The sequence below is a fragment of the Brassica rapa genome, chromosome A05, assembly GCF_000309985.2.
Source record: "Brassica rapa cultivar Chiifu-401-42 chromosome A05, CAAS_Brap_v3.01, whole genome shotgun sequence".
In the NCBI taxonomy this organism is placed as follows: Eukaryota; Viridiplantae; Streptophyta; class Magnoliopsida; order Brassicales; family Brassicaceae; genus Brassica; species Brassica rapa.
Window position 1 is genome coordinate 17,257,140 of NC_024799.2, and position 11,705 is coordinate 17,268,844.

Genomic DNA, 11,705 nt, shown 5'->3' on the forward strand with positions numbered 1-11,705 from the left:
CTGAAATCCTTGCATCCTGTGATCGATACTCCCAAGGTAAAGCCTACACTTTTTACATTAAGAAATGAGGTTGGTTGAGGAGATTGATAATAAGATTGGTTAAGATTGTTGGCTAGATGATTTTGGTTGCTAAGCTAGGATATTGCATAATGTATATCTGTAAGAAGGAACCTTAGATGTGGAATGCAATATTATAGAGGTGATGACTTCAATATTTCAAATCTGTGAGTCCCTGATGTTTTCAACCCTCTTCCAGAGAGATTGTCCATTGGTTTAACTTGAGGACAAGTCAGAAGATAAGTCTGGGGGAGTTGATATACCATGATTTTCACCCGCTTTTATACATGGTATATAAAGGTTTTAAGATATATTAATCATGTTTTAGAGTCTTTTCAAAGCAAATACAGGTCTATTCATCTGATTGAAGGAAATGATACTTTTGGGACAATTTGGAATGCTTTTACGCAAGGAAAATCGATCGACGTTAGAAGAGCAACATCGGTCGATCTTAATCACTTATTATCGATCGACATACAGTCTTGTGCATCGATCGATACGCAGTCACACTGATGAAATCGCAAACTAAAAGATTTCATTTCCCAGAAGATCTATTATTTACAACTTAAGTCCCTGGCCGCCTGTTAGGCTATTTGTACTAGGGTTTTGTATCATTTCGAGGACACTTGCAAAAGACCTAGTTTGGAAAAGGAGCATTTTGGCTACCATTAGGAGAGCTTAGGATTGGAGAGATAGATCTGAGACTGCAAAACAGAGAAGATCTTGAACTCTTTTATTTCTATTACTCTATCTATTTGTGTTCTATGTTTCATTTGAGTTTATTTCACACCATCATGACTTTGTCTCTCATGAATATGTTTGAGTAAACCAACTATTAGATTTAGGTTTCTCACCATGGTTGAAAATATGTACTGCTAATATGACTGTTAAAAAGGTGTTTTGATTGTTCTTTCATTGCTTATGAACTTAATGCTAAAATTGAGATTGATCACCTTCATTTTAGATCCTAGGATTAATTGAGTCCGACTAACCGTTTCCGCTCAATACCTGAACCCATTTGCGTGATCTAACTGACTCAGGCGCAACGACAGTTGGTCTGAGAAGGTTAGAGAACAATTTAAACCCGTTCGTAAAGCTCACTAGAATAACCGTCGATCGACGCAACTATCGTTCTGTCGGTCGATCGTTACAAAGGTGTATCGGTCGATGTACATAAAGTCACATCGATCGACACTTTCTCGAGATCAAAATACAACAGTTGAGATCCGAGATCTAGTGAAGATAACCTATCCGGTTTAATTAACGTTTAGTTCAAGAACCATTGAACCCTTTAGTCTAAACTAAGTGCATACATTTTACACCTGAGAATTACCTGGATCTAGCTACTTTCCTAATCTTGAAACCCCTTCAATTCAATCTATTGAATCACTGTTGTTTTCGATTTATCATTTATTGCTTTTAAAACTATTAAAACCTTTCAGTCTATATTCATTTCTAATTATTTAAGTCTGTTGAGTAATCCTAGAGTCTCTGTGGATTCGATCCCTAAGTACTATATCTGAATCTCTTTTGATGAGAGTAACACTCTTTAGGGTAATTTGAGTGATATCAGAGATTCAGAAGCTGATTGAAGAGATAAGTTGGGAGATGGTACTATCACGAGATACTCAATCTAGGAAACATTTAATATAACATTTTTTGGGATGAGAAACATTCAAAAACCAATCCTCCAAAATCTCCAGAGGAATACCATCCTTCTTATTAGACGCTGGAGAAAAAAAAAACACCTCTTCGAATAGATGAATGTATTTGAGAAATAAAGAAACGGAGGAAGTATTCATATATTGATGATTAAACGAAATATGGAGTTACTAGTATGTGACCAGAAAACAATTTGTCTGTATATCAAGTATATATATATATATATATATATATATATATATAAAGTTTTTCCTATCTAAAGAGAGAAGGGATATTATAAAATACGCTTATATTCGAGTTACTTTTTGTTGGTTGTTGTATTCCGGTATGATTACCCAGACCGAGTCAAGTTTGAGTAACAGAATAGCCTTTTGACGTAAAAAAAGATCATAACATTCTTTTATAAACGGTTTTTGTGCGTCTTTAAACATTTAAAACGATAAGATGGTTTTTGTTGAATATGATGTTTTCCGCAATGGAAATTTTTATTTGTCGCGCTTAAACTTCAATTGAACTTTCACTAATAGCAATGGGAAAGAGGCTATAAAAAAATTAAGAGTTCTAAGATGAGGTTTATACAACAACAACAACAAAAAACTAAAATAGATAAATGTGATATAAAGTACATAGATTACCTTGATTTAGACTAATGTGTTTTCTCCATGGTCTTGCATGAAAAGAAATGTAAAATTGAGTTTATTAGAAAAATTTGATAGCCAAAAGAATGAGAATGTCATAGACTTCATCAAATCATTAATATTTAGATAAACATATGCAAGTTAATACCAAAATTTTATCCATTCTGATATTTTTCTAGTTTTGGTTCGGGTTCAATACAACTTTTTTTGTTCCGGTTGGGTTCGGGTTTTCGAGTTCTGATATTTTGCCGAGCTGTAGAGATAAGGATCAACTCTATATAAAATGATAACATCCATACCTGTAATTATCCATATATACAAACCCCTAAAGATTATGATTCTACTTATTGTATATAAACACTACTTTGTACATCTGTAAGACACACACGTACTAAACTAAAAGAATTTTTGACTTACTTTTTTTAGCTTAAATTTTATTTTCTAGTACTCCTACTTTCTACATGGCTGCGTCTTCTCTAGATAATGGCGACAACATCTATTTCAACCTATGGCGTAATGGAAAGCTCTCTAGATAATGGCGACAACATCTATTGCCACGTATGGCGTAATGGACAGCTCCACTTCACTTATTACATACACTTTACATCCCTCGGATAACCTATTTGCATTAATCACACCGGTTCTGCTTCAAGGAGACAATTACTCGGAATGGGCGATGGAGGTTTGGAATTCTCTCCAAGCTAAACAGAAGATTGTGTTCTTGATGACACAATTCAAAAATCAACCTCAAATCCTGATCTAAATCATTGGACCTCTACTATCTTATGTTTGTAGGATGGATACGAACATCTACTGAGCCTAGGTTTGATCCATAGTTTCTCTTCTTCCAGATGATTTAAAGCTATGGGATTCTCTCACTCGACACTCAAGAACATGTTGTCCATTCTGTTTGCAGTTGGTGATTTCATTCTCCATAAGATGCTTTCATACAACATATGTACCTGTGCAGCGTCAACCAAAACTGAAAATAAAACTCGAAGTTGCAAAGGTTCACAAATTTCTCTTCGGCTTCGACAAAATACACCTCAGCACACTCCATTCTCAAATCATTGACAAAGAACCACTACGTTATCTCAACTGTGAGGTTTGGTCAAACCCATCGGACTTGTTCATCGGCTGGGCCGACTTGCACAAGTTAAACGCGGACAATCTATGGGCTAGTCGAAGAAACCCATTAGGTCAAGTGCTGCCAATACAAAGAAGGAGAGATCACAAAAGGGATCTCTAAGCACAAGCCAAGTCTCGGGGAGGCAGGAGCCTCAAGCATCCATAGAGTGCTTCCATGGCGTCTCTTGGAGAGATAGAGTAAGCTAGATATAAATATGTTATTCTAGGCTTAGTTCTTATCCATGCATTCTCTTGTATTATCTCTTCTATACTCTCTAGGGTTACCACATCGGAGGTGTTTTCCGATACTTCATAGTGGATGTTGTGGATCATGGATCCACCCAAATGTCGCGGTGCGGCCGTGAACTGGGTGAAAAATTCTTTAGTCATGAACAAGGATTGGATCAATGGGAAAGATCAAAGGACCTGGGATTAGGAGCGAACGATACAATAGCTTCGAATCTCCCGACAAGTTCTTGGTAGAGCTGCGATTGAACTCCACAAGTTGTATCAGAGCTATAAATTCCGTTACAATTGGTATCAGTGCACATGTTCATTGAACCACGGATTCCACGTCTCATGGAGGAGAGACATATGAAGAACCTTCCTAGCAAGACAGAAGAATCGTAGGGTTCAATGGAAGCTGGTGGTCACGTGGTTCTACACACGTGAAAATCTGATTAGGATAAAAATCAGATGATACACCGAGATCAAGATCAGGTGAAAGAGATTTTTGGTTTACAAGAGAAAAAAGAAAACTGTTGGACGTTCTTCGCTGCAACTGCACAAGTTTATAGAGGAAGGATTCACTAGTCAGTTTAATCGGTTGAGATGATTTCTAGTTATGAAATCAGGGTTTCTCTGGAGTTCTCTAAGGGTGCAAGAATCTGCTACTGTGTGACAAGGACTTCGGGTTACTCACAAGATAAGATGGTGGCAGGGTGCTAGCACAAGAGAGAGAGGTTTCAGAGCTGTCTTCGATCTGCAGTCACAAGGAGTGTGTGACAGTCACAAGGCGTGTGTGACTATATGCATTGGAGTTTTGTATTTCTTCATATTCTGCAGGTTATTGAAACTGAAAGCATAGTGGAACACAAGGAGTTTCACACTGGTTTTGCATGGGATTGTCTGAAGATTCAGTTAGGCATTTCACAGTGTTTTTGGGTTATCTCTACATGGTATATCAGTTGCAAGTGGTGTTCTAATATGTGTGGTTATTTCAGCTCGGTATCTCATGGAATTCTTGGAACTAGGGGACTCCTAAGAACCTTGAATGATATGAGTGTTTCATGGCTGTTCAGATGGTATTCTTAGTCAGCGTGAAGGGTGTTGCAAAAGGGTTGAAGGGAATCGACTCATGCAGGTTCGTCTATGTGTGATCATGAGAGTCTACAGTTCAGAAAACAAGATACTATAAGGCTGCTATTTTCAAAGGGAATGCAGTGTGGCTTTCTAAGCAGATATGTGTTTGGCGTAACACATAGTTTTATGCTGGGATGGATCTGCAAGAACGAGGAGTTACTTGTTTAAGGCAGAGTTTGGCTGAACAGGTGATGGTGTCAAATCGAGATTGATTCAGAATGGAAACATGTATGTTTCGGGTTTTCTACATGGGATTCAGTAGTAGTTTGTTTTGGCTTCTCAAAGCATGTGAGAGGGGAAACAAATGGGTCTACATGGTATCACGTTTGCAGAGGTAATGATTTGTTTGAGCAGAGATTATTTGCGTCGAAAGCCTTCTTAGTAAGTTGTGCTAAGCGGCGGGTTTTGTTGGCAACATCAGCGGTTCCGAGTGATGTACAAGGCAAGGTGTTCATTCAGATTGTTACAAAGGAAATTCTTAGAAAGTTGGTGTCTGCAGGCTATTGAGGTTGGTTAGGATTAAATCAAAGGGCTTCTAGTTTGAGGCAGTGGTGATTCAGGTTCCGCAGGAGCTTCAAGTTAGCTTTGACATCAGCTTGAAATTCTGGAGAAAAAGAATCAGTAAATTTGTAGTCACGATCTTATGACTATTTTAAGGTGTGACGAACCAAGGATGATGCTGAAAGATAGACATTATCAAGGAAGAAGCAGGTGGCGTTAGTTTGTGGTAGTCAATGACAACGTCAGAGACAGAAGAAGAAATGTTCACAGAGGATTATCTCAATGCACGTGATGGTTTTAGGTTGGTGAAATCATGATGAGAGACTTGCAAAGGATGCAACGGTATTTGCAAGAAAGAGAAGACCCGCGTAAGCTGCAGCAAGAACAGCTGCACATGTGCGCGTGTTCATGATTTGCAGTTGGAGATTGATTGAGTCGTTTGAGATGAAGAATATCTCAAGGGAAGACAGACTCACATTAAGTCAAAGTTATGCTTAAGGAGAAAGAATCAAAGGTCATCAATCTCACAAGGAATGAAGGTTTTTCAGAGATCACAAAGAATGCAGGTTATCTTTGCGAAAGATGATCAACAGATCTTGCAGTGCACAGGTTGGTTGTCGTGTGACAACAGTATGACGAAACAGAGGTGATTTTTTTTGGATCAGTTCAAGTTAGTCTCGTGGGTGCATGAGAGAAAAGGTTTTTGGCTGTGAGAAGAAAGCCAGAAGAGTCACCAAGTCAGTGCGGCTAAAACATGTTGTACCTCCACGAAAAAGCAACTAGGGCAAGGACAAAGTGTGTAAAACCCTACAAAGGGGTATGTTGGAGCAAATGGCTATTTGTGGTAACAAGATGTAGCAGCTTTCGTAAGTTTGTGAGAGTGACAGGAAAAACCTAAGGGAAAAGGCGATTCAAGGTTAGACTTAGCTTGAAGATTCTGGTCAAAGGCAGAGAAAAATGTCCAGGTGGAATCGAGTTGAATATGTTATTACGACTAGTTGTAATCTTGAGGATAAATGATATGAGACAACAGTCATCAACACTTCTTCAAGAAGCCGAAAGTCGCTACCACAGCTAGTAGAAGCGTGTGTGAGTTATACCTTAGGGGAATCGTCAAGGATGTCTGAGTCGGAAATTCAAGATGAATAGACTCAGAAGAGAAGTAGGGATGCCGGTCTGGTGTCATGACTATAGGTGTCAAGGTGGAGCTCTCGAACAAAAATCAAAGCTTGGAAGCAAAATGAGAAATTTGCAGACTTGACCAGGTCGGAACTTCATGCTTGAACATGTTTAGGTTCAAGTATAATTACAGCTAGAGAAACTCGTCATGTGCTTGAGTTTGACATGGGAGAAGCTGGATGGGAATATCTTAGGAACATCACATGCGTGGATGATGAGAGATATGGTTAATATGCCTACAGAAACAACGAACAGTTGAAGAAACTTAGTTACAAAGACATGGTACTTCTAAAGGGTTATTTGATTCATGTAGAACCACTGAGATTATATAAGGATTGATTCATCATGGATATATAATCTGATTCCAGGTAGAGTGAATCACTGGTTTTCTGTTTTAGAAGATGTCTTGATTGGTTCAGTTGAAGGGTAAAAGTTTTGGTTAGCAACTTGGTCAGCTCAAGAGAGTAAGAGCTGAAAGGGAAATTGGTTCGTGGACATGTTCAGAATGTCAAGGCCAGGAGTGTCAAGATCTGTTAACAAGTATAAGGCACATCATAAGGAGATTTGTAAGAGGAGTCTTACATAAGGTAACTTGTACGCGAGACAAGTGAAATCGACATATGTATCAGGAATACACTGCAGTGAGGTTTCATACAGAGGACCAAGAAATCTGATCTGAGTATGATGCAGGGTAACACGTGGTGGGATACTTATTTAAACAGAGGTATTGAGCGATGAAGGATGGTGAGATGAAGCAAAGTAAGAAACTGTTAGAAGACATTGCAGGGATTGCAGAGAATTGTCTTACAGTTTGTCCATTTCAGGTAGGGTAAAACTTGTTCTCCACAAGCAGACTCATCTTAAGCTCAGGTCATCGAACTGAAAGAAGTTTCATGAAGGGTATAAATGCAGAAAAAGCCGGTTGCATTTATGGAACATAACAAGTGTATTTCTGGATATATGTTCGCATCAAAGGGGGAGTATTGAGACAGTTTTCCTCAGGAAAGTCCATTAGCAAATGGCCAGATACTCATCGATGGCCAGGTACTCATCAGGCTAATGGCGGGTTCAATGAGTAACAAGCATGTTCAAGTTGTTTATGGTGATGCACATGTTTCGGTGTTTTGAGACATCTTAATACAAGAAGGGTATTGAGATAATGAATTCAAAGCTGAGTAAATGAGAGATATCAGGGATTCTAGATAAGATGTCATAGGCAGCTCGTGAGGAGAACCAAGGCGTATCATGGATTAGATGGTACGAGGGTCAGTTCATTTAAGTAGTAGTGCGGTGTAAATCTGTTAGTGGAGATTCTGTTGTTGCAGAACAGGTTGATCAGATAGTGGAGTAAAGATATTTGTGTCGTAAGTCTTCCTAATCATGTGGTTTTAGGCAGCGTGACCTACTTGTGATAGTAGCGGTACAAAGTGATGCTCAAGTGTAATCTGTTCAAGAAAATCAAGGGTAAGTCAAAGACTGTTTCAGAGATATGGAGCATAAGTGTCTTCAAGGGTTTGCGGTTGATTCAAGAAGAATTATGTGGTAGTAATTTATGTTAACAACATGAAGGGTGAACCAAGATTTTGTCGAAAGTCTGTCCAGCAGTGATGGTTGGATGGCGGGTCTTGTTCAGAGTAACAACGGTACAAAAGGTGTTCAAGGCTGCAGTGTTTTTAAACAAGTAGAAAGTCAGAGGTTGTTTCAGGTCTGAAGCATATGTGGTTCGAAGGTTGTTGCACCGTATTCAAAGACTTTGATTCAAGGCTCAATGCGCATGAGTGGAATCAAAAGGCCAAGGAGAAAATAAATTTGCAGAAGGATGTTCAGGTTTCTGTTCAAGCACTTAAACATGTTCGTGATTTTGACAGAAATTTTGTGTTGTTGATAAGTTCACGAGAATAAACAAGATATGAAGTAACACGACATCAGTGAGGAGTTGATCTTGACACTTGGAGTGTAACAGCTGGGTTCGCAGCTCAAGACAATAGATGAAGGTTTCAAGAAGATCATGAAGGGACTTCAAGCTTGTGTCAAGGTGGAGCTGAAAGAAGTGAGAAGAGATAAAAGAAGACAAGGAGAAGCAGAAGATGAGTTGGTTTGCTCAAACATCAAGAGGTGTCGCCACAAAGTAAGGGTTATGGACTTGGATCAAACAGGTGGAGTTTTGTGAGTTTTGGTCAAGCTCATCGGACTTGTTCATCGGCTGGGCCGACTTGCACAAGTCACACGCGGATAATCTATGGGCTAATCGAAGAAGCTCACTAGGTCAAATGCTGACAATGCAAAGAAGGAGAGACCACGACAGAGATCTCTAATCCCAAGCCAAGTCGCTAGGGGGGAGGGCAGGAGCCTCAAGCATCCAAGAGAGTGCTTCCATGGCGTCTCTTGGCGAGATAAAGTAAGCTAGACATAAATATGTTATTCTAGGCGTAGTTCTTAGCCATGTATTCTCTTGTATTATCTCTTGTATACTCTCTAGGGTTTGTATACACAGAACATAGAGAGTAACGATCTTGTAAACCACATCGGAGGTGTTTTCCGATACTTCATAGTGGAAGTCGTGGATCATGGATCCACCCCAGATGTAACGGTGCGGCCGTGAACTGGGTGAAAAATTCTTGAGTCATGAACAAGGATTGAATCAATGGGAAAGATCAAGGGACCTGTGATAAGGAGCGAACGATACCATAGCTTCGAATCCCCAACAAGTTTTTGTTAGAGTTTTGATTGAACTCTACAAGTGATATTAGAGCTATAAATTCTGTAACATCAACGCCTTCTATTCATGGTTTTTTTAAGCTGAATAACATATCAATAACATTCGCTTAGTAGAAAACAAACAAGCATTTTAGGGCTCTCTGCGAAAATAGAGCCCTTAATCCTACCTTCTTGTTCTACTCTTTCTGCTGCTAGTTCTCGTTTTCGCGATCTCTCCTGCACCCACTGCAAATGAACCATTCATGATACATCTGAGTGTATAACAGCAATGCTCGGCATCAAGCGGCACACCGGAAACAGACAGCAGAGGTCGTGGTTGTCGTCTCTCACTCAGTGGAGGATGACAAGGTCGTTATACTACTGCTTCCGCCTCTACAAATACAACTCCTATTCCAACCGATCAGATCATGGTACTAATAACTCTACTACAGAATCAGAAAAACTAGCTGTCCGCTGATCATCTTTCTGGTAAACCAAAACTTATTAATATTAATATTAATATTTACGCTGTTGTGTCTCACCGTTTTAAAAGAGACTTATCATTATTACGAGATGTGACCAATATTATCCCTTCTGTAGTAACTTTCCCAGACGAAATGGCTTCTCGTGCGACCGATATTATCTCTTCCTCCTTGCGTTATTCTTTTTTCCTCCTCCTTTAGTCTCACGCACGGCAGGCTATGAGATTTATGGGATTTAAAACAACTATGTTTGAATCATTTGGGGGCCAAACAATATATACATATTAACCACTAATATTTTAGAGACCATAGGAAAATATTTCATCTCATTATTGAAGAAATGGGAGAGGATGGGGTTGCAACGAATAGTAGTCCATACAACTCACTGCTCCGAGAACATTTCCCAGATGGTGACTTAGCCAAATCTGCTAAACTTATTTGAAGAAATGAAGAGTTATGGGTGCTCTGCAGATGCTTCCATAAATATAGTTATGAATATGTTATCTGATGGTAGATTGAATAAAAGCTTTCTGGATATGCTTTCTTAGAATATTTGATCTAGTTGGAAGAGACAAAGTCACAGTTAGTGTGTTTATGAGGTGTATTTGGGCTTATTAGTTGAAACTAAGTGGCTGTTCGTTTCACCATTTATCATTTCCATCAAGATGTTTCATTTGTATGATCTATTCAGATGATTCAATCAGATTTTTAAGACTGTTTGTTTGTCCATCCCGATGGTTCTTCTAGATGAATCATTTAAATGAATTTTATGTTTGTTTCATTATTTTCATTTCCATCCAAATGAGTTTAGTAAACAAATTACCAAAATACATTTTGTCTTGATTTAATCATATGTTAAAATTTACTACAATAATAACTTCTAATAAACAAAAAAATTGATAAACATGTATTTGAAAAAAAAACTTTAGAGTTTCAAACTAAAAGAGTATTAATAATAAACCGACTATAACTTCGGTTTGGACGGAAAACGATTTTTTGGTTTTGACAGAAAACGAGATTTTTCGATTTTGACGGAAAACGAGATTTTCGATTTTGACGGAAAACGAGATTTTTCGATTTTGACGGAAAACAAGATTTTTTTTTTGGCGGGAAAATACAATTTTTGGTTTTGGCGAGAAAATGCATTTTTGCGGTTTTGGCGGGAAACGAGTTTTTTTGGTTTAAGCGGGAAAACACGTTTTTTGGTTTTGGTGGGAAAACAAGATTTTTTTGGTTTTGGCGGGAAAATTCAGTTTTCGGTTTTGGCGAGAAAACACGTTTTTTTGGTTTTGGCGGAAAAACAAGATTTTTCGGTTTTGGCAGGAAAATGATAATTTCGATTTTGGCGAGAAAACATGTTTTACGATTTTGGCATTTTGGTGGAAAAAACGCGTTTTTGCGTTCTTGGCGTGAAAATGCATTTTTGTAGTTTTGGCATGAAAACGCGTTTTTGGGTTTTGCGGAAAATGTGTTTTGGCAGAAAATATGTTTTTGCGGTTTTCACGAGAATCAGTTTTGGCGGGAAATGCATTTTGATGAGAAAACGTATTTTTCGGTTTTTGGCGGGAAAACATGTTACGACGGGAAAACATGTTACGGCGGGAAACATGTTTTGTGGTTTTGGCGGGAAAACATGTTTTTTGTGTTTTTGGCGGAAAAATATGTTTTGGGGTTTTGGCGTGTTTTCACGTTTTTGTGATTTTGGCATGAAAACATGTTTTTGCGGGAAAACATTTTTTGCAATTTTGGCGGGAAAACACGTTTTTGCAATTTTGTGCGAAAATTCATTTTAGGGTTTTTGGTGGAAAATTCGATTTTAGGTTTTCGCGGAAAAATATGTTTTTGTGGTTTTGTTAATTTTTGTGTGTGACAAAATGATATTATGTTTATGTTTGTAATTTGTGAATTACATCAGGGGCATAATAGATATTATACCATATTAAATGAACCATCTCCATCCAAACGGTCCAAATTGGATCAGCTGAATGGACTTTAAAAT

General features: G+C 38.3%; 1 long non-coding RNA gene across 1 annotated transcript; it reads left to right on the plus strand.

Moving 5' to 3' along the window:
* Positions 1–923: 923 nt before the first annotated feature.
* Positions 924–6,564, plus strand: LOC117134215. The gene is made up of 2 exons (XR_004458411.1): positions 924–4,550; positions 4,811–6,564. It is a non-coding gene; the product is annotated as an uncharacterized LOC117134215 (long non-coding RNA).
* Positions 6,565–11,705: the final 5,141 nt, after the last annotated feature.